The sequence below is a fragment of the Salmo salar genome, chromosome 02 (genome assembly GCF_965601325.2).
Source record: "Salmo salar chromosome 02, fSalSal1, whole genome shotgun sequence".
Lineage (NCBI taxonomy): Eukaryota > Metazoa > Chordata > Actinopteri > Salmoniformes > Salmonidae > Salmo > Salmo salar.
In genome coordinates, this window is record NC_138292.1 from 49079203 (window position 1) to 49098740 (window position 19538).

Here is a 19538-nt window from a genome sequence, read left to right on the forward strand (position 1 = left end):
ATCAGGATAAAGGTAAGACCCAGATGCAGACTGTGTCGAAGTAACAATGTTTATTACAGCAACGGGGGCAAAGGTACAGGATGACAGGCAGGCTCAGGCAGAGTTCGGTAATCCAGAAACGGGGCAAAGGTAAAAGACGGCACGCAGGCTCAGGGGCCGGCAGAGTGGTCGGGTGGGCTCAGGATCAGGACAGGCAAGGGTCAAAACCAGGAGGATGAGAAAAGAGAGACTGGGGAAAAGCAGGAGCTGATGCAAAAAACACTGGTTGACTTGACAAACTGGCAACAGACAAACCGAGAACACCGGTGCTGAAAAGGCATTTCACCGGTGCTGAATACGTTCATTACACTTTTCTATTTCACGGACCCCTTGCAATTACACCAGGGACCCCTAGGGGTCCACGGACCCCTGTTTGAGAACCCCTGGTGTATAGTATGATATTTGTTCTTTTGTTTAGTAGTTTTCTGTTTTTAGTACATGACAGTACACTTACTAATTATTTATTTTGTTATTTTATTTAAAATTGCATACTTTGTGTGACATACTTGTCCATAGCTGCTGTTTGAAGAGTTGAGACACTGACTGAACAATAAATAAGTATTTTTGAAGGATATTTTTGGTTGATTTATTTGGGTTATTCATTGAAATAGTTATTTCACTTTTAGAACTGTACTTATTCTGAGCTTGTTGTTCTTGTAAAGATATTGTAGTCAACTCAGGCCAGTGGCACATATTTAATGACTATATAAATGTATCAGAAAAAGTACAATTAAAAAGGTCAATTCAATACGGAGACCAACTTTGTGGTAGTTCTCAATGGAGATTCACTTAGATGAGATCGCACCATGCTCATTGTATTTACGAAAACTGCACCCATACAGTGTACAGTACCATTGCCACCTACTGGCCTTTCTTGGTATTGCTGGTTGTAAATACAAATACTTGCAAACATAATGGACTGAAAAGGAACACTGCTATAACTATTATTAGTAGTAGTATTATAATGATTTAAACATTTGAACAAGTTGGGACAACCCTTCAGTTAACTACTGTACCTATCAATTATCCAGTTGTAGTAATTATGGTTCCTCAATATACATTTAACATATTACAATGTAGGCTATGTGTTACAGCACTACTTTTGGAGTCCCCCTCAGGAATTGCTCTTGAGAAAACTTGATGTAATTGTCCCTCCAAAGTTCATATCAGATGTCTTGAGATGTTGCTTCAATATATCCACATAATTTCCCCCCCTCATGATGCCACCTATTTTGTGAAGTGCACCATTCCCTCCTGCAGCAAAGCAACCCCACAACATGATGCTGTCACCCCATGCATCACGGTTGGGATGGTAATCTTCGGTTGCAAGCCTCACCCTTTTTCCACAAAACATAACAATGGTCATTATGGCCAAACAGTTCTATTTTTGTTTCATCAGACCAGAGGACATTTCTTCAAAAAGTACGATCTTTGTCCCCATGTGCATTTGCAAACCGTAGTCTGGCTTTTTTATGGCGGTTTTGGAGCAGTGGCTACTTCATTGCTGTCGATATAGGACTTGTTTTACTGTGGATATAGATACTTTTGTACCTGTTCTGGGATTGATTTGCACTTTTCGCACAAAAGTACTTTCATCTCTAGGAGACGCATCTCCTTCCTGAGTGGTATGACGGCTGCGTGGTCCCATGGTGTTTATACTTGCGTACTATTGTTCGTACAGATGAATGTGGTACCTTCAGTCATTTGGAAATTGCTCCCAAGGATGAACCAGACTTGTGGAGGTCTACAATTTTCTTTCTGAGGTCTTGGCGGATTTCTTTTGATTTTCCCATGATGTCAAGTAAAGAGGCACTGAGTTTGAAGGTAGGCCTTGAAATACATCCACAGGTACACCTCCAATTGACTCAAATTATGTCAATTAGCCTATCAGAAGCTTCTAAAGCCATGACATCATTTTCTGGAATTTTCCAAGCTGTTTAAAAGCACAGTCAACTTAGTGTATGTAAACTTCTGACCCACTGGAATTGTTATACAGTGAATTATAAGTTAAATAATCTGTCTGTAAACAATTTTTGGAAAAATTACTTGTGTCATGCACAAACTAGATGTCCTAACCGACTTGCCAAAACTATAGTTTGTTAACAAGACATTTGTGGAGTGGTTGAAAAACGAGTTTGAATGACTCCAACTTAAGTGTATGTAAACTTCTGACTTCAACTCTATGTATATATATATGCCTGCTGTGCTAGTGGGAGGCAGGGGTGACCGGTCCTTCGCCCACCGCCTGCTGGGCACTGTTTTCCTGCAGTTCTGTTAACGACAGGGTGAGGGCAGGTGTTCAGCAAGCAGGAGCAAAGGACACTGTCTACTGGTGTCACTCCCGCTAGCCAACAAGGAGGACCAGGAGTTGGAACCGGTTCAGGGAACCGGAACAAAAGTGATCTATGCTGTTTTGGAATAGAACCATTATTTGAATAACTTCATTTTACGCTCCAGGTATTTTTTTCTAGACCCACAAAAAAATGAAACAAAGCGTCTATGCAAAGCCCTCACTCTGTCACTCAGAAACTTATTCCAGCATCTGCCTGCAAGCTGAAAATCTTTGCCAATGGGTGTGCATGTTTAGGCTACCTACCCCTCCCCCCTATGAAGCATAGGCTACTGTACTGACATTAGAAGTGTGAGAAGATATATAGAGAAACTTTTAATTAGCTAGAGAAGAATGGATGAACTTTTCAATAATAAAAAATATATATAATGGTGCTCACACCAGATACTGACTGGTTTTCTGATCCACGCCCCTACTTTTTTTTTGATGTATCTGTGACCAACAGATGCATATCTGTATTCCCAGTCATGTGATCCTAGGGCCTAATGAATTTATTTAAATTGACTGATTTCCTTATATGGACAGTAACTCAGTAAAACCTTTGAAATTGTTGCATGTTGCGTTTATATGTTTGTTAAGTTTATTATCAGTGTCCATATCCTCATTGCTCATCATTGCTCCAGTGTCTCATACCCCACTCCATTGCCAGCAACATTGCTTGTCAATATTGCCCCAAAAAATTGCCAGTGTATGAAGGCCTTAAGGCCATGTTTCACTTTTCTTTTTACAATGAGTAGTGCGCATGTGTATGAATCTGATATGTCACCTATGTCGACATTGTAAATTGGAGATATAATCGATTATATACTTCCGGGCTGCACGCGCACCATAAAAATATGAAATAGAACGTTGTCCAGGCTTGACGTACAGGACCAGTCAAAAGTTTGGACACACCTACTCATTCAAGGGTTTCTCTTAATTTTTACTATTTTTCAACATTGTAGAATAATAGTGAGGACAACAAAACTATGAAATAACACATATAGCTAGCTAGCGTGATCAGACCTACTGGCTGGAGTGTTTACGGACATATTCAATCTCTCCCTATCCCAGTCTGATGTCCCCACTTCCTTCAACATAACCACCATTGTTCCTGTACCCAAGAAAGCAAAGGTAACTGAACTAAATGACTATCGCCCCGTAGCACTCACTTCTGTCATCATGAAGTGCCATCATGAAGACCCACTTCAATTTGCTTACCGCCGCAATAGATCCACAGACGATGCAATCGCCATTGCACTGTACACTGCCCTATCCCATCGACTAGAGGAATTCCTACGTCAGAATGCTGTTCATTGACTATAGCATAGCCATAGTACCCTCCAAGCTCATCATTAAGCTTGGGGCCCTGGGTCTAAACCAAGCCCTGTGCAACTGTGTCCTGGACTTCCTGACGGGCCGCCCCCAGGTGGTGAAGGTAGGAAACAACACCTCCACTTCGCTGATCCTCAACACAGGGGCCCCACATGGGTGCGTGCTCAGCCCCCTCCTGTTCTCCCTCAATGTCAACAAAACGAAGGAGCTGATCGTCGACTTCAGGAAACAGCAGAGGGTTGCACGCCCCTATACACATCGACGGGACCGCAGTGGAGAAGGTGGAAAGCTTCAAGTTCCTTGGCATACATATCACTGACAATCTGAAATGGTCCACCCACACAGACAGTGTGCCTCTTCAACCTCAGGAGGCTGAAGAAATTTGGCTTGGCCCCTAAGACCCTCAGAAACTTTTACAGATGCACAATTGAGAGCATCCTTTCGGTCTGTATCACCGCCTGGTATGGCAACTGCACCACACGCACACCGCAGGGCTCTCCAAGGGGTGGTAAGGTCTGCCCAATGCATCACCGGGGCACACTGACTGCCCTCCAGGACACCTACAGCACCTGATGTTACAGAAAGGCCAAAAAGATCATCAAGGACATCAACCACCCGAGCCACGGCCTCTTCACCCCGCTATCATCCAGAAGGCAAGGTCAGTACAAGTGCATCAAAGCGAGAGACTGAAAAACAGCTTCTATCTCAAGGCCATCAGACTGTTAAATAGCCATCACTAGCCGGCTACCACCCAGCTACTCAACCCTGCACCTTAGAGGCTGCTGCCTAATGTACATAGACATGGAACACTAGTCACTTTAATAATGTTTACATGCTGCTTTAATCATCTCATTATGTATATACTTTATTCTATTCTACTGTATTTAGTCAATGCCACTCTGCCATTGGTCATCCTAATATTTATATATTTCTTAATTCCATTCTTTTACTTTTAGATTTGTGTATTGTTGGGAATTGTTAAGATACTACTGCCCTGTTGGAGCTAGAAACACAAGCATTTTGCTACACCCGCAATAACAACTGCTAAATATGTGGCGAATAAAATGTGATTTATCAGCAGGAACATGGAGCACTCCGTGCCAGTAAGTCATGATATTTTTTATAGATTGCACTAAACTATTTCAAGAGCTAATACTGCACTCATATAAGAAGTGGAGAAGCCCTATGCATCATACAATAGTCTACTCCTGGAGTAACTCCCTGTCAGTGCCACACCCTGATCTGTTTCACCTGTCTTTGTGATTGTCTCCACCCCCTCTAGGTGTCGCCCATCTTCCCCTGTGTATTTATACCGGTGTTCTCGGTTTGTCTGTTGCCAGTTTGTCAAGTCAACCAGTGTTTTTTGCATCAGCTCCTGCTTTTCCCCAGTCTCTCTTTTCTCATCCTCCTGGTTTTGACCCTTGCCTGTCCTGATCCTGAGCCCACCCGACCACTCTGCCGGCCCCTGAGCCTGCGTGCCGTCTTTTACCTTTGCCCCGTTTCTGGATTACCGAACTCTGCCTGAGCCTGCCTGTCATCCTGTACCTTTGCCCCCGTTGCTGTAATAAACATTGTTACTTCGACACAGTCTGCATCTGGGTCTTACCTTTATCCTGATAGTCAGAGAGACTGTGATTAGAGGGTTAGGCAGGAGGCCCTGGGCCAGTGGTAGGTCAGGGGTGAGGGCTCTCTCTCTTTCAAGCACACTCACTACCTCTATCCGTCTCTCTCAAGATGGTAGAGAGAGAATGGTCCAAGGACCTCCAGAGCACAGAGAAGTAAGCTCCACTCATAATAGTATACTTGATGCACTATGTAAACCTCCTTCACTATGGCAGTCTTCTTGTGTGATGCTAGCATATTATCCAGGGACAATGGTCGGATTGGATTTACTGTACTCACTCCAACTCATGCTCTCAACCCTGTAAAAATCAACCAGACTTTTATCAAAACTAACCTGTGTCCATCCCCCTTTCCTCTAGATGAGTATGCTGGGCTATGGAACTCTAGAGCAGCATGTACAAAAACATGCCACCCTGTTGTCAGCTATCCAAAGACTTTCAATGGCCACATTTTGTGGATGACAAAATGCAATACAGTTTTGTATAAACAATTAATTTTTTATTGTAAGATTACAAAACTACTTTTTCATAGCATGTTGGTCTTCAATTTTTACTAACTCATGTGATAAGTTAAACATCAAGACAAATACACTTAGAGCTTATGATTTAAAGTGAATACATTTTTAATAATCTCTCATACAGGTGTCTCAACTAAAATATATATCTCAAACAAGATTAAAGAATGGGACAAAGTAAATATAAATCAGTGCTTGAGTCCGTAGCAGTTTCTATGAGTTTGAGTGGGTTCTGTACTATACATGTTGACAGAATGGCTGCGAGACAGAGAGACTGTTGCTGTACTCCCAGGTAAGGCCCTTGCTTCCAGAACCACTGAAGACCCCAATATTCAGTCAGGAAGCTTGAAGATGTGTCACCATCCAAGCCCATGTCACAGCATGCAGTGGCCTGATAAGGAGATGACAATAAATGCATTATGTACCTTTCATCACCAAAGCCGTGTTCACTGCACGAGGCTGAACAATTCAACCCTTTTGATAGTGTCATTGATATGGAAATGAACATACAAAGGTTAAGTTCATGAGCTTTGACTGTAATACTGTACCTCTGGGGTCCTATGGTGAAAGACTGTTGTGCAAGGTATTGGGCAACAGCTTTCTTCTCGGGCCTGTATTCACAAAGTGTCTTCAGAGTAGGAACAGTGATCTAGGACCAGCTCCCCTTCCATAAAAGGCAAAACTGATTCTAAAATCAGTACTCCTACCCTGAGATGCTTTGTGAATACGGGCCCTGATCAGTCTGCATGCTGCTTTCTAGTGATCCTCCCTCTTCATCTGAAATGCAACACCACCAAAAACATGAATAAATCAATAACTTAGTTAACTAATTGAAACAGTAATGTAAATGTGCACAAGCCTACTCAGCCAAATTATACCAAAACCACAGCCTATTTGCAGTGAACTTTTGCATACTTTGTCACCAGTGCATCAAAAAACAGGCAGGGGAACGAAGAAGTTTGACCAAAGTGTTCACAATAGTATACTTAAGAACCACTGCTATACACACTACTGAACAAAATAAACAAATATATGTTTGCGGGTTTCAATGGATCCAACAAATTGCTGGCAGATATTTTCCCTGAAGACTGTCCAGCCTGTCTTTATGTATGTAACCGGTGCTCTATTGCACCGCTGTAACTCTGCGTTGTGTGTGGTTGATTGAGACTATAGACGTGGACTTTGGAGATCAGGTAGTTTTAATTAAGCAGAATTCACTCTTTGCATCCTGCATCTGCATCCAAAAGAAAATAAACATTTGTAGAGAACATATGTTCTGCGAATCATCGCCTCTTTCCCTCATAGTGCATCAAAATTGTTTTCGAATACAAAAATTAGTACAGCCTCTCCTTATTATGCATCAACACATAACATATATTTTACATAGATAAAACCACATACCTGCATCCAAAAGACAATAAAACATTTGTAGAGCACATATGTTCTGCGAATTGTCGCCTCTTTCTACAACAGATGCACAATACAAGGGACTGGGATCATTCGAGGAGCTAGCCATCGTTCACGCATACAATAGCCTGCGAATACCTTAGCTAGCTATTAACCACATGTTGAATTCAGAATGTTGATATTATCCTAAAAAGTACAATTAAAAGAGCATCTTAACAATACCATCCACTTATGAGTAACCTCTAAATATACAACATTATTCATAAACAAAACACCGTGTGTATGACTTTGTGCTTAAAAGAATCAAACTTTTCTGAAGACGACAGAAAAAGCATGCCTACCTCAAAATTATTTGAGCACGAGGACGCAGGGCAAAACGTAAGTACACACTCCCCTACTCCCAGGATGCAGGCATGCATAATAACAAATCAATATGACATATTAATATATGAACCTGGTGAAATTCACACAGTACTTTAACAACTGTTACATTCACCCCTCCTAAATTTCACCAACCTTGTAAAACAACAAAATAACCTACCAAGCTCAAGGCATAATTCTGAATTCAGCTCAAAGCCAACCATAGGGTTCAGGGCAAGAGAACGTTGGTCAGGCCTTCAACTGCCCCTAGATGCATAGTGCCTCTTACACTATACCTACCTTAGCCTTAAAAAACGGTAATTCTGTACTAAATCATATCTCTGTACTATGTTAAGCTTGCACCTTCTGGTGGATTGACTCAATTAGTCTCTTGACTGGTTTAACTACCCTCCCCGCCCTTGTGCGACCTGCCACTGGGCTAGGGGCCCTGGGCTAGGGGCTCTGGCCTTTGATCATTGATCAGAGAAGGGTTTGAAGGAATCAGCTCCAGGATCTCAGAGGTGCTTCTCAGGTCATTTTCCTCAAGCAAGCAAGGTTCTTCTGGTTCGGACTTTCCATCTGATGTCCAGAGCTCGGAGTAGTCGCTTGAATCCTCCGCCAGCCAAGATGCACTTTCCTCCCCAGAGTCCTCCATGTCTTCCCTGTCCAGTCCATACCCAGAGTGGGTGACCTGTCCTGCATCTACATTGATTGAAGGGCCTGCAGCATCACTGTCATTGAAGTGCACTGAATCATCAATTTCAAATGGCAGGAAAATCCCCTGCAGCAGTAGATTCCTGTGAACCACTTTCTCTCTGCTGTAACGATATTGGATTATGTACGTGTGAGTGTGTGGATTGACTGAAGTCACTTTGAAAATCTTGGGGTTCCACTTGTCAGCCAATTTGCGGCCCCTTTCACCCTTGTTGGCGATGAGGACACGATCCCCCATGGACAAACTGATGCCTACCTGTTAGGGCTAGGGGGCAGTATTGACACGGCTGGATAAAAAAACATACCCGATTTAATCTGGTTACCACTCCTACCCAGGAACTAGAATATGCATATACTTATTACATATGGATAGAAAACACCCTAAATTTTCTAAAACTGTTTGAATGGTGTCTGTGAGTATAACAGAACTCATTTGGCAGGCAAAACCCTGAGACATTTTCCGACAGGAAGTGGATACCTGATGTGTTGTATTGCCTTTAAACCTATCCCATTGAAAAACACAAGGGCTGAGGAATATTTTGGCACTTCCTATTGCTTCCACTAGATGTCACCAGCCTTTACAAAGTGTTTTGAGTCTTCTGGAGGGAGATCTGACCGAACAAGAGCCATGGAACGATGATGTCCCATTAGACACCTGGCGCGCGAGTTCATGTTGGGTACCCTCGTTCCAATACGTTATAAAAGAGTATGCATTCGTCCACCTTGAATATTATTCATGTTCTGGTTAAAAAAGGCCCTAATGATTTATGCTATACAACGTTTGACATGTTTGAACGAACGTAAATATATTTTTTCCCCTCGTTCATGACGAGAAGTCCGGCTGGCTTAGATCATGTGCTAACAAGACGGAGATTTTTGGACATAAATGATGAGCTTTTTTGAACAAAACTACATTCGTTATGGACCTGTGATACCTGGAAGTGACATCTGATGAAGAGAATCAAAGGTAATGGATTATTTACATAGTATTTTCGATTTTAGATCTCCCCAACATGACGTCTAGTCTGTATCGCAACGCGTATTTTTCTGGGCGCAGTGCTCAGATTATTGCAAAGTGTGATTTCCCAGTAAGGTTATTTTTAAATCTGGCAAGTTGATTGCGTTCAAGAGATGTAAATCTATAATTCTTTAAATGACAATATAATATTTTACCAATGTTTTCTAATTTTAATTATTTAATTTGTGACGCTGACTTGACTGCCGGTTATTGGAGGGAAACGATTTCCTCAACATCAATGCCATAGTAAAACGCTGTTTTTGGATATAAATATGAACTTGATAGAACTAAAAATGCATGCATTGTCTAACATAATGTCCTAGGAGTGTCATCTGATGGACATTGTAAAAGGTTAGTGCATCATTTTAGCTGGTTTTATGGTTTTGGTGACCCTGTCTTTGAATTGACAAAACATTACACACAACTCTTGTAAATGTACTGTCCTAACATACTCTAAATTTATGCTTTCGCCGTAAAACCTTTTTGAAATCGTAAAACGTGGTTAGATTAAGGAGATGTTTATCTTTCAAAGGGTGTAAAATAGTTGTATGTTTGAAAAATTTGAATTTTGACATTTATTTGGATTCAAATTTGCCGCTCTTGAAATGCCTTTACGTATTCAGCACCACAAGGATTAAGTAATGCCTTTTCCCTTCCTGTAGTGCAGATGCCCGCGCACTCTTCAAATGCAGATTTTGTTGAGCGCACGAGAGCAGACAAGAAACGTGTGAAAGCACTGATCAGACCTCTGCCTACCACCGCTCAGTCAGACTGCTCTATCAAATATCAAATATAGACTTAATGATAATAAACACACAGAAATATGAGCCTTTGGTCATTAATATGGTCAAATCTGGAAGCTATAATTTCCAAAACAAAACGTTTATTCTTTCAGTGAAATACAGAACTGTTCCGTATTGTATCGAACGGGTGGCAACCCTAAGTCTAAATAGTGCTGTTACACTGCACAACCTTCAATGTTATGTCATAATTATGTAAAATTCTGGCAAATGAATTACGGTCACACAGTTCGCAACGAGCTAGGGGGCCCAAACTGTTGCATTATGCTGACTCTGCTTGCACTGAACGCAAGAGAAGTGACACAATTTCCCTAGTTAATACTGCCTGCAAACATGAATTTATTTTAACTAAATATGCAGGTTTAAAAAATATATACTCCTGTGTATTGATTTTAAGAACGGCATTGAGGTTTATGGTCAGGTACGATTGTGCTTTTTTCGCGAATGCGTTTTTGTTAAATCATCACCCGTTTGGCGAATTTGAAGTAGGCTGTGATTCGATGATGAATTAACAGGCACCGCATTGATTATAGGCAACGCAGGACAAGCTAGTTAAGCTAGTAATATCATCAACCATGTGTAGTTAACTAGTGATTATGTGAAGATTGATTGTTTTTATAAGATAAGTTTAATGCTAGCTGGCAACTTACCTTGGCTCCTTGCAGCCACAAGTACCTTTTGACGCTGTACTCGTGTAACAGGTGGTCAGCCTGCCATGCAGTTTCCTCGTGGATTGCAATGTAATAGGCCATAATCGGTGTCCAAAAAGGCAGATTACCGATTGTTATGAAAACTTGAAATCGGCCCTAATTAATCGGCCATGCCGAGTAATCGATCGACCCCTAGTGCTGTGTATGGGGTCTTCTGTGTGGTCATCTGTGGGATTAAAGCTGAAGCACTTTGCCAAAAAACAGTCACACTTCAGATTCCCTGTTGCAGAACACATGCAGCTGATGTCGCGGTAAAGAATTTTCCCAGGTGAAAGAGTGACCACCTGGTGGAGCCTCATTGTGGACGGTATGGCTGGAAGGTCAGCTGGCATTTCTTTCACTGCATCCTCCACAGCTTGCTCCTTATTGTAAAACAATTTCACCTTCGATTGTCCCTCACTTCGATTGTCCCCCCTCTTGAAAATTCCGATACAAAAGAGGTAAAAATAACCACGCTGCTTGTACTGTGTGCAGGGACTGTCACAAAAAAATGGATGGTTGTCACATCCGGGCATCTCTCTCTCCCTCAGGATGGGCTCCAGGTGTTGCCATATGGCAGGTGGTCCCAGTCTGGATGCCAACACAGTGCAGAATGAGGTAGGGACAGATGCACCCCCAACATAGTAAACCCCATTGTGCAAAGTGGCCTGTTTTTGTGATGCACCAAAATGGACAGCTTGTACTTGAACGCTGTACTTGCAGCCGTAGTTCTCAGAGAAGTCAATATGGACTGCACATTCATTTGCAGGGAGGGTCAGCTTCAGGGCCCATGAGAAAGCATATTGCTGTCTGATGTCCCCATTTCTACGTCTTTCCTCCACTTCTCTTTCTCTTTCTCTTTTTCTAAGTACTGCTAAGTACTGCTGTCTCCTCTGTTCAACAGCATCAGTGCCAGAACTCTGTTGAATGACGAGGCAAATTGCGGTTCTAGTGTTAATTTTACTATAGATAATAGATTGTCCCTTCTGAATGAACTGAAGGAGATACAACACTGTTACTGTAGTGCAACACTGTTACTTGAATTATAGTAACAGGGTTTCAAGTAACAGGGTTGTAAATCAATGACAATGTTAGCTTTTTCTCAGGAATAGATGCTAGCTGTGGAACGTAGCATTACTGTCAAGGTCAAGGACAAACTTAGTTATACAAATAAAAACAGAAAACTTTGAAATTCATTTGTCTTATTCTGATAATATGAGTAACAGGGTTGTGTTGGTTTGAGTGACACACTCAATCAAGACTGAAAATATTGGAAAAATATGAAAAATAGAAGAGACCTTTGGTCTACCCATGGTGTTAGCAAATCGCTTGAGGATGTAATTTCCTCTGTGTCATGTGACTCACTGTTTTTTTCTCTTCCTCTGCCAGGCTAAATAGGTTTTGGTAACAGGGCTGTATGCATGTTGTGGGACACAACTTCAGTGCATAATTGATATAATTTCAAATATGTTGATGATTAAACAAATTGTTTTAACAACTACAAGAGACATAAATCAAAATCATACCAAAAAAATGTGGATTTAAAACTTATTTGAACGGTTATATTTGATGTGCAAGTTCGTCATCAAGAAGGTGGGACAATAGAAAAATGCCATTTTAGGGGGTGCTCGAGAGCAATTTGATATTTTAAATAATTTTGGAACCATTTTTTGTCTACAACTATATTTACATTTTGTCACAGGACAAGTATAATTTATGCACTTGTTGTGTGTTTTAGTATTTTGGGCATGGATTATTTGTAATTTCATGGGTGGGACAGAAAATGTCCTCCAATTCTGGAATGGCCAATGGGAGTAAAAAGTACATATTTCCTTTATGAATGTAGTGGAGTATAAGTTAAAAAAAAAAAAGATATCAATATTAAATGTTGTTACTGTCATAAGTGCCCCGAAGCAATATTTTGTTTAGAAATTGTTGTGGAAACCAAGCCATTCTTTTTTTTGAAAACTGCGTGGACCTGAAAAGAATAGGCAATGTTTTACTGCATTATTTTCATTTTAGCAACCAGCATAATAGACGTTAGCCATTAGGGTAGGCTATCGTGCAGGCTGTCGTCTCGATGCCATTAACTTGCGCATTAGGCTAATGTCAATTAGAAAATTAGAGAGCAATTTAAGAGCAAAGCACACCTACCCATGTCTTGCTTCGCACCAGTGCGTCCTCGCCAAGGGAAGTAGATTGCACTTGCCCCCGCCGTCACCACCTCGTTGCATTGCGCGTACCTCGCACAGGGATAGGATCGGATACCTGTCTTTCAGAACATCTTTCCATACCTTCGCCAGAGCCTGAGACGTCAGTGATGACAACTGAATGAGGTCTGATCAGTGCTTTCACACGTTTCTTGTCTGCTCTCGTGCGCTCAACAAAATCTGCATTTGAAGAGTGCGCGGGCATCTGCACTACAGGAAGGGAAAAGGCATCACTGACTTTGACTATAACGAAGTTTTATCTACTAGGCTAATATTGCACCTGAATATGATGGAGTTTCCTACCCTGTCCGCGGATGATTTAGCCGACCTGTATTCTGTGATCCCTTTCAATGCCACATTGCCTGAGGATTCTACAGGGCTGCCATCAAGAGGCAATGACACCGAGAAGGGTTCTTCGAAGGACACCACAAGTATTATAATCGCAGTATCTATAACTGCTCTCTACTCTATTATATGCATTGTTGGACTGCTTGGAAACATCCTCGTTATGTATGGAGTGGTGAGGTAAGAAAGCCTATCTACTGTAGCTCTTTTGGTGACCCTAATGGAAATAATTAATACAAGCAGTTTTATGTCCGTTTTCTATTGTAAAGTGATTGAATTTTAATGTTGAATATCACCACAAGTGAACTGCTGAATATCGTAAGCATTCATTCAAACAGCACTTTACTGTGTTTGCCAGCAGCTCTTAGCAATGCTTGAAGCACAGCGCTTTTTATGACTTCAAGCCTATGAACTCCCGAAATTAGACTGGCAATACTAAAGTGCCTATAAGAACATCCAATAGTCAAAGGCATATGAAATGCAAATGGTGTAGAGAGAAATAGTTGACGCATCATAATTCCTATAATAACTACAACCTAAAACTTCTTAACTGGGAATATTGAAGAACTGGAAATATGGAACCATCAGCTTTCTCATGTTCTGAGCAAGGAACTTAAACGTTAGCTTTTTTACATGGCACATATTGCAGTTTTACTTTTTTCTCCAACACTGTGTTTTTGCATTATTTAAACCAAATTGAACATGTTTCATTATTTATTTGTGACTAAATAGATGTTATTTATTTATTATATTAAATAAAATCATATAAATCGGCCGATTAATCGGCACCAGCTTTTTTTTGGCCCTCCAATAATCGGTATCGGTATCGGCGTTGAAAAATCATAATCAGTCAACCTCTATACAGCACACCAGAAGAAGTGCAGTGGCACAGTCCAGAGGTGGTGGGGAAATGGTGTGCCTTGGTGTACAACCACACCATCTACCCAGGGATCATCCAAGAGGTGAATAAGACCCACTGCCAGGTGAAATGTATGCATAGAGTGGGTGTAAACCATTTTTTCTGACTGTTGAGGGACGATCTCCTTTGGTATCCTTTTGAGGATGTGCTGACCCTCATTCCTGCCCCAGATTACGTTACCTCACGCCACATGGCCATCGCAACACTCTTGACCCAAATTGCTACAGACCTATATCCATCCTACCCTGCCTTTCTAAGGTCTTCGAAAGCCAAGTCAACAAACAGATTACCGACCATTTCGAATCCCACCGCACCCTCTCCGCTATGCAATCTGGTTTCAGAGCTGGTCATGGGTGCACCTCAGCCACGCTCAAGGTCCTAAACGACATCGTAACCACCATCGATAAGAAACAATACTGTGCTGCCGTATTCATTGACCTGGCCAAAGCTTTTGACTCTGTTAATCACCACATCCTCATCGGCAGACTCAGTAGCCTTGGTTTCTCAAACGATTGCGTCGCCTGGTTCACCAACTACTTCTCTGACAGAGTTCAGTGTGTCAAATCGGAGGGCCTACTGTCTGGACCTCTGGCAGTCTCTATGGGGGTACCACAGGGTTCAATTCTTGGGCCAACTCTTTTCTCTGTATACATAAATGATGTCGCTCTTGCTGCTGGTGAATCTCTGATCCACCTCTACGCAGACGACACCATTCTGTACACTTCTGGCCCTTCTTTGGACACTGTGTTAACAACCCTCCAGACGAGCTTCAATGCCATTCAACTCTCCTTCCGTGGTCTCCAACTGCTCCTAAACACAAGTAAAACTAAATGCATGCTCTTCAACCGATCGCTGCCTGCACCTGCCCGCCTGTCCAGCATCACTTCTCTGGACGGTTCTAACTTAGAATTTGTGGACAACTACAAATACCTAGGTGTCTGGTTAGACTGTAAACTCTCCTTCCAGACTCACATCAATCATCTCCAATCCAAAGTGAAATCTCGAATTGGCTTCCTATTTCGCAACAAAGCATCCTTCACTCATGCTGCCAAACATACCCTCGTAAAACTGACCATCCTACCAATCCTCGACTTCGGCGATGTCATTTACAAAATAGCTTCCAATACCCTACTCAACAAGCTGGATGCAGTCTATCACAGTGCCATCCGTTTTGTCACCAAAGCCCCATATACTACCCACCACTGCGACCTGTACGCTCTCGTTGGCTGGCCTTCGCTTCATAATCGTCGCCAAACACATTGGCTCCAGGTCATCTACAAGACCCTGCTAGGTAAAGTCCCCCCTTATCTCCGCTCACTGGTCACCATAGCAGCACCCACCTGTAGCACGCGCTCCAGCAGGTATATCTCTCTGGTCACCCCTAAAGCCAACTCCTCCTTTGGTCGTCTCTCCTTCCAGTTCTCTGCTGCCAATGACTGGAACGAACTACAAAAATCTCTGAAACTGGAAACACTTATCTCCCTCACTAGCTTTAAGCACCAGCTGTCAGAGCAGCTCACAGATCACTGCACCTGTACATAGCCCATCTATAATTTAGCCCAAACTACTACCTCTTCCCCTACTGTATTTATTTATTTTATTTATTTTGCTCCTTTGCACCATATTATTTATATTTTATCTCTGAACTTTCTTCAAACTACAAATCTACCATTCCAGTGTTTTTCTTGCTATACTTTATTTACTTTGCCACCATGGCATTTTTTTGCCTTTACCTCCCTTATCTCACATCATTTGCTCACATTGTATATAGTCTTATTTTTTATTTTTTTTCTACTGCATCATTGATTGTATGTTGTTTTACTCCATGTGTAACTCTGTGTTTTTGTATGTTGTCGAACTGCTTTGCTTTATCTTGGCCAGGTCGCAATTGTAAATGAGAACTTGTTCTCAACTTGCCTACCTGGTTAAATAAAGGTGAAATAAATAAAAAAAAGTGAGGTATGCGATACTCTGGCCAGCCACTAAAATTACATCTGAACATTATAACATCAACTTTCTAAAATATTGATCAGTTCATGACTATTTTTAATATGCTCATTCATTTTAATGCCAGGTTGTCGGCTTACTGTAATATGACTATTTTTTATGTTTGTCCATTGAGTATTTGATCAGATCCAGTTTGTGGTCTTGTTGACATGTTTATTTTTGGTCATTCCTACTCATCCTCTTTCCTTCTTCGAAAACATATATACAAAATATTATTAAACAACATTCCTGTGGTCCTGGGTATTTATTTGTCACATTTATGTCATGATCTACAATCAAAAGTAATGTAATCCATTTAACCCTGTTACTTTGCACAACCCTGTTACTCTAATTTCAACCCTGTTACCCTATAATTTTAATTAAAATAATCTTAAATGATTTTCTCAGCTCACAATAGTTTCACCTATTGTACTTTTAATAGTTTGAATGATTATATGCATAACGTATTTGAGCAAATATTTGAAAATAAATACTGAAATTAGTTTAAAAAAATGTGTGACTATTGAAAAGTTGGGAAAGATATATTAATTTAAACAACTTTTGAAATCTAAGTCAAGTCTTATCTGAAATTAAATGAGTATTCAATGTGAATGTGACTTTAATTTACTTAAGTACATTTAAATCCAGATAATTTTAGACTTTTACTCAAGTTGTATTTTACTGGGTAACTTTCACTTTTACTTGAGTAATAAAGGTACTGTATATTTACCTTTACTCAAGTATAACCTTATTTTGCCATGTTCTTTTGGTCTGTGTTGCCCTGTAGTTGTTGCCAGTTTGAAAACTTTTGTTAAGGCGTCTAGAAGTGAAAGTGATATATAACACCAAATAGCCATGCTCTAATGTTTGTAACTAGCAGCCAACCTGATTGCACCAATCCCTAGTAATTACTGTGGAATACAAACCCTTCCCCTCAATGAATTTCATTCATTCTGATTACAGTAGCATTTACTTGCTTAGAGTATAATACTGTACATTTTAATTATTGAACTGTGTCATTACACAGTACTTGCTTTGATACTGTATTGCATGTGTTCTGTAAGATGAAATTCAGAATTGTATTTGGCACTGAGCTGTAAGCTACTGTTAAATTCATGGTAACCCCTTAACTGATGGGGTTGCTTGTTAGGGTATGTGTATTGTTGCTAACCATGGCAATATATTTATTTAACCAGGAAGTCAGTTAAGAACAAATTCTTATTTTACAATGACGGGCTACCCAGACCAAACCCTCCCCTAACCCGGATGATACTGGGCCAATTGTGCGCCGCCCTATGAGACACCCTATCACGTCTGGTTCGGATACAGCCCAGGATCGAACCAGGGTCTGTAGTGTCACCTCTAGCACTGAGGTGCAATGCCATAGACCGCTGCGCCACTTGGGAACCCAATATATCCCCTTCTCCCCGTGGCCTTTAGCCTTCCATCAGTGAACTCCCTAGGCCTTCACCACAATGAAATTCCCTCACAGGGCCATAGCGGTAATGCAATTAATGAAGGCTGGGGGTAGCAGAGGTCAAATCATATATATAAGGGTGGTATGATAACATACTGTATAACAGCCAGATGTATAGCTGCAAAGTTAATCAATTGAAACTAAACCCCTCTCTCGACGTTTCCTTTCCTGAACCAAAGGGTCACCCAACTGAATGCATTAGTTCAGACAGCCTCTTGTCTTCCACCTAGGTTCTAACCTCAGAGGTGTAGGGCTGCTGAATGTAAAATCATTAACTGTCAAGGAACAATTGATTGGAACCCAAGAAACCAAGTTGCATTAGCCTTTAAGCTCACTCTGAAGTGAAGTATCAGAGCGAACTTTCAGAATGTATCTGTAACACTGTTCTTGTCACGTCCTGACCATGGTAAGCTGTTATTTTCTATGGTAGAGTAGGTCAGGGCGTGACAGGGGGGTTTTCTAGTTTGTGTTTTTCTATGTTTTGTATTTCTATGTTCAGTTTCTAGGTTTTGTATTTCTATGTTAGGTTTGTTTGGGATGATTTCCAATTAGAGGCAGCTGGTCCTCGTTGTCTCTAATTGGAGATCATATTTAAGTAGTGGTTTTTTCCACCTGGGTTTGTGGGAGATTGTTTTTGAGTTGTGTATGTTTCACCTCTGCATCACGGTTTGTTGTTTTTGTTCTTTCAGTTTATGTTGTATGTATCGCATTAGTTTCACGCTGAAAATAAAATGTGGAACGGCGAACACGCTGCACTTTGGTCCTCTTCTTCCTACGACAGCCGTGACAGTTCTTGCTCATGTAAGATAACCTTTCTGGAGTCTCCCATCACTCCCACATAACACACCTACTGAGAATCTGTAGCACTGCTTAGTTTACGAGATTTAAATTCTAACCCTATATCTCATCAAAGACTCTAGATAGGAGTCAGGTGTGTCGACCTGAAATGGTCCCTTCACATAGACAGTGTGGTGAAGAAGGCGCAACAGCACCTCTTCATCCTCAGGAGGCTGAAGAAATCCTGCCGGGCTGTATCTCTGCCTGTGCTTATATTTCAAATGTGAATTCCATAAACTTGAATATCCCCTCAGTTTTAAAATTACGTGGAGGCCTGAGCTGATGCATGATAGCAACCATAGCCCATGTAAGTCAGTTTATAACATTCCATCATTGGATACTCAGATCCCCATATTGACATTGGCTGTGACATCAGGTCCTATGGTTCTAACCTTGGAAAAGTAATTCCAATTCATACTCCTTCCTCTTACTAATAGGGATAGACCAAATGGTTCAGTTTTATGCAATTTTATTGCCATGCCATCTACAGTTGAAGTCGGAATTTTACGTAGACTTAGGTTGGAGTCATTAAAACTTGTTTTTCAACCAATCCACAAATTTCTTGTTAAGAAACTATAGTTTTGGCAAGTCGGTTAGAACATCTACGTTGTGCATGACACAAGTAATTTTTCCAACAATTGTTTACAGACAGATTATTTAACTTATAATTCACTGTATCACAATTCCAGTGGGTCAGAAGTTTACATACACTACATTGACTGTGCCTTTAAACAGCTTGGAAAATTCCAGAAAATGCCTTTAGAAGCTTCTGATAGGCTAATTGACATCATCTGAGTCAATTGGAGGTGTACCTGTGGATGTATTTCAAGGCTCAGTGTTTATTATTTCAAGGCTTCAAACTCAGTGCCTCTTTGCTTGACATCATGGGAAAATCAAAAGAAAAAATTGTGGACCTCCACAAATCTGGTTCATCCT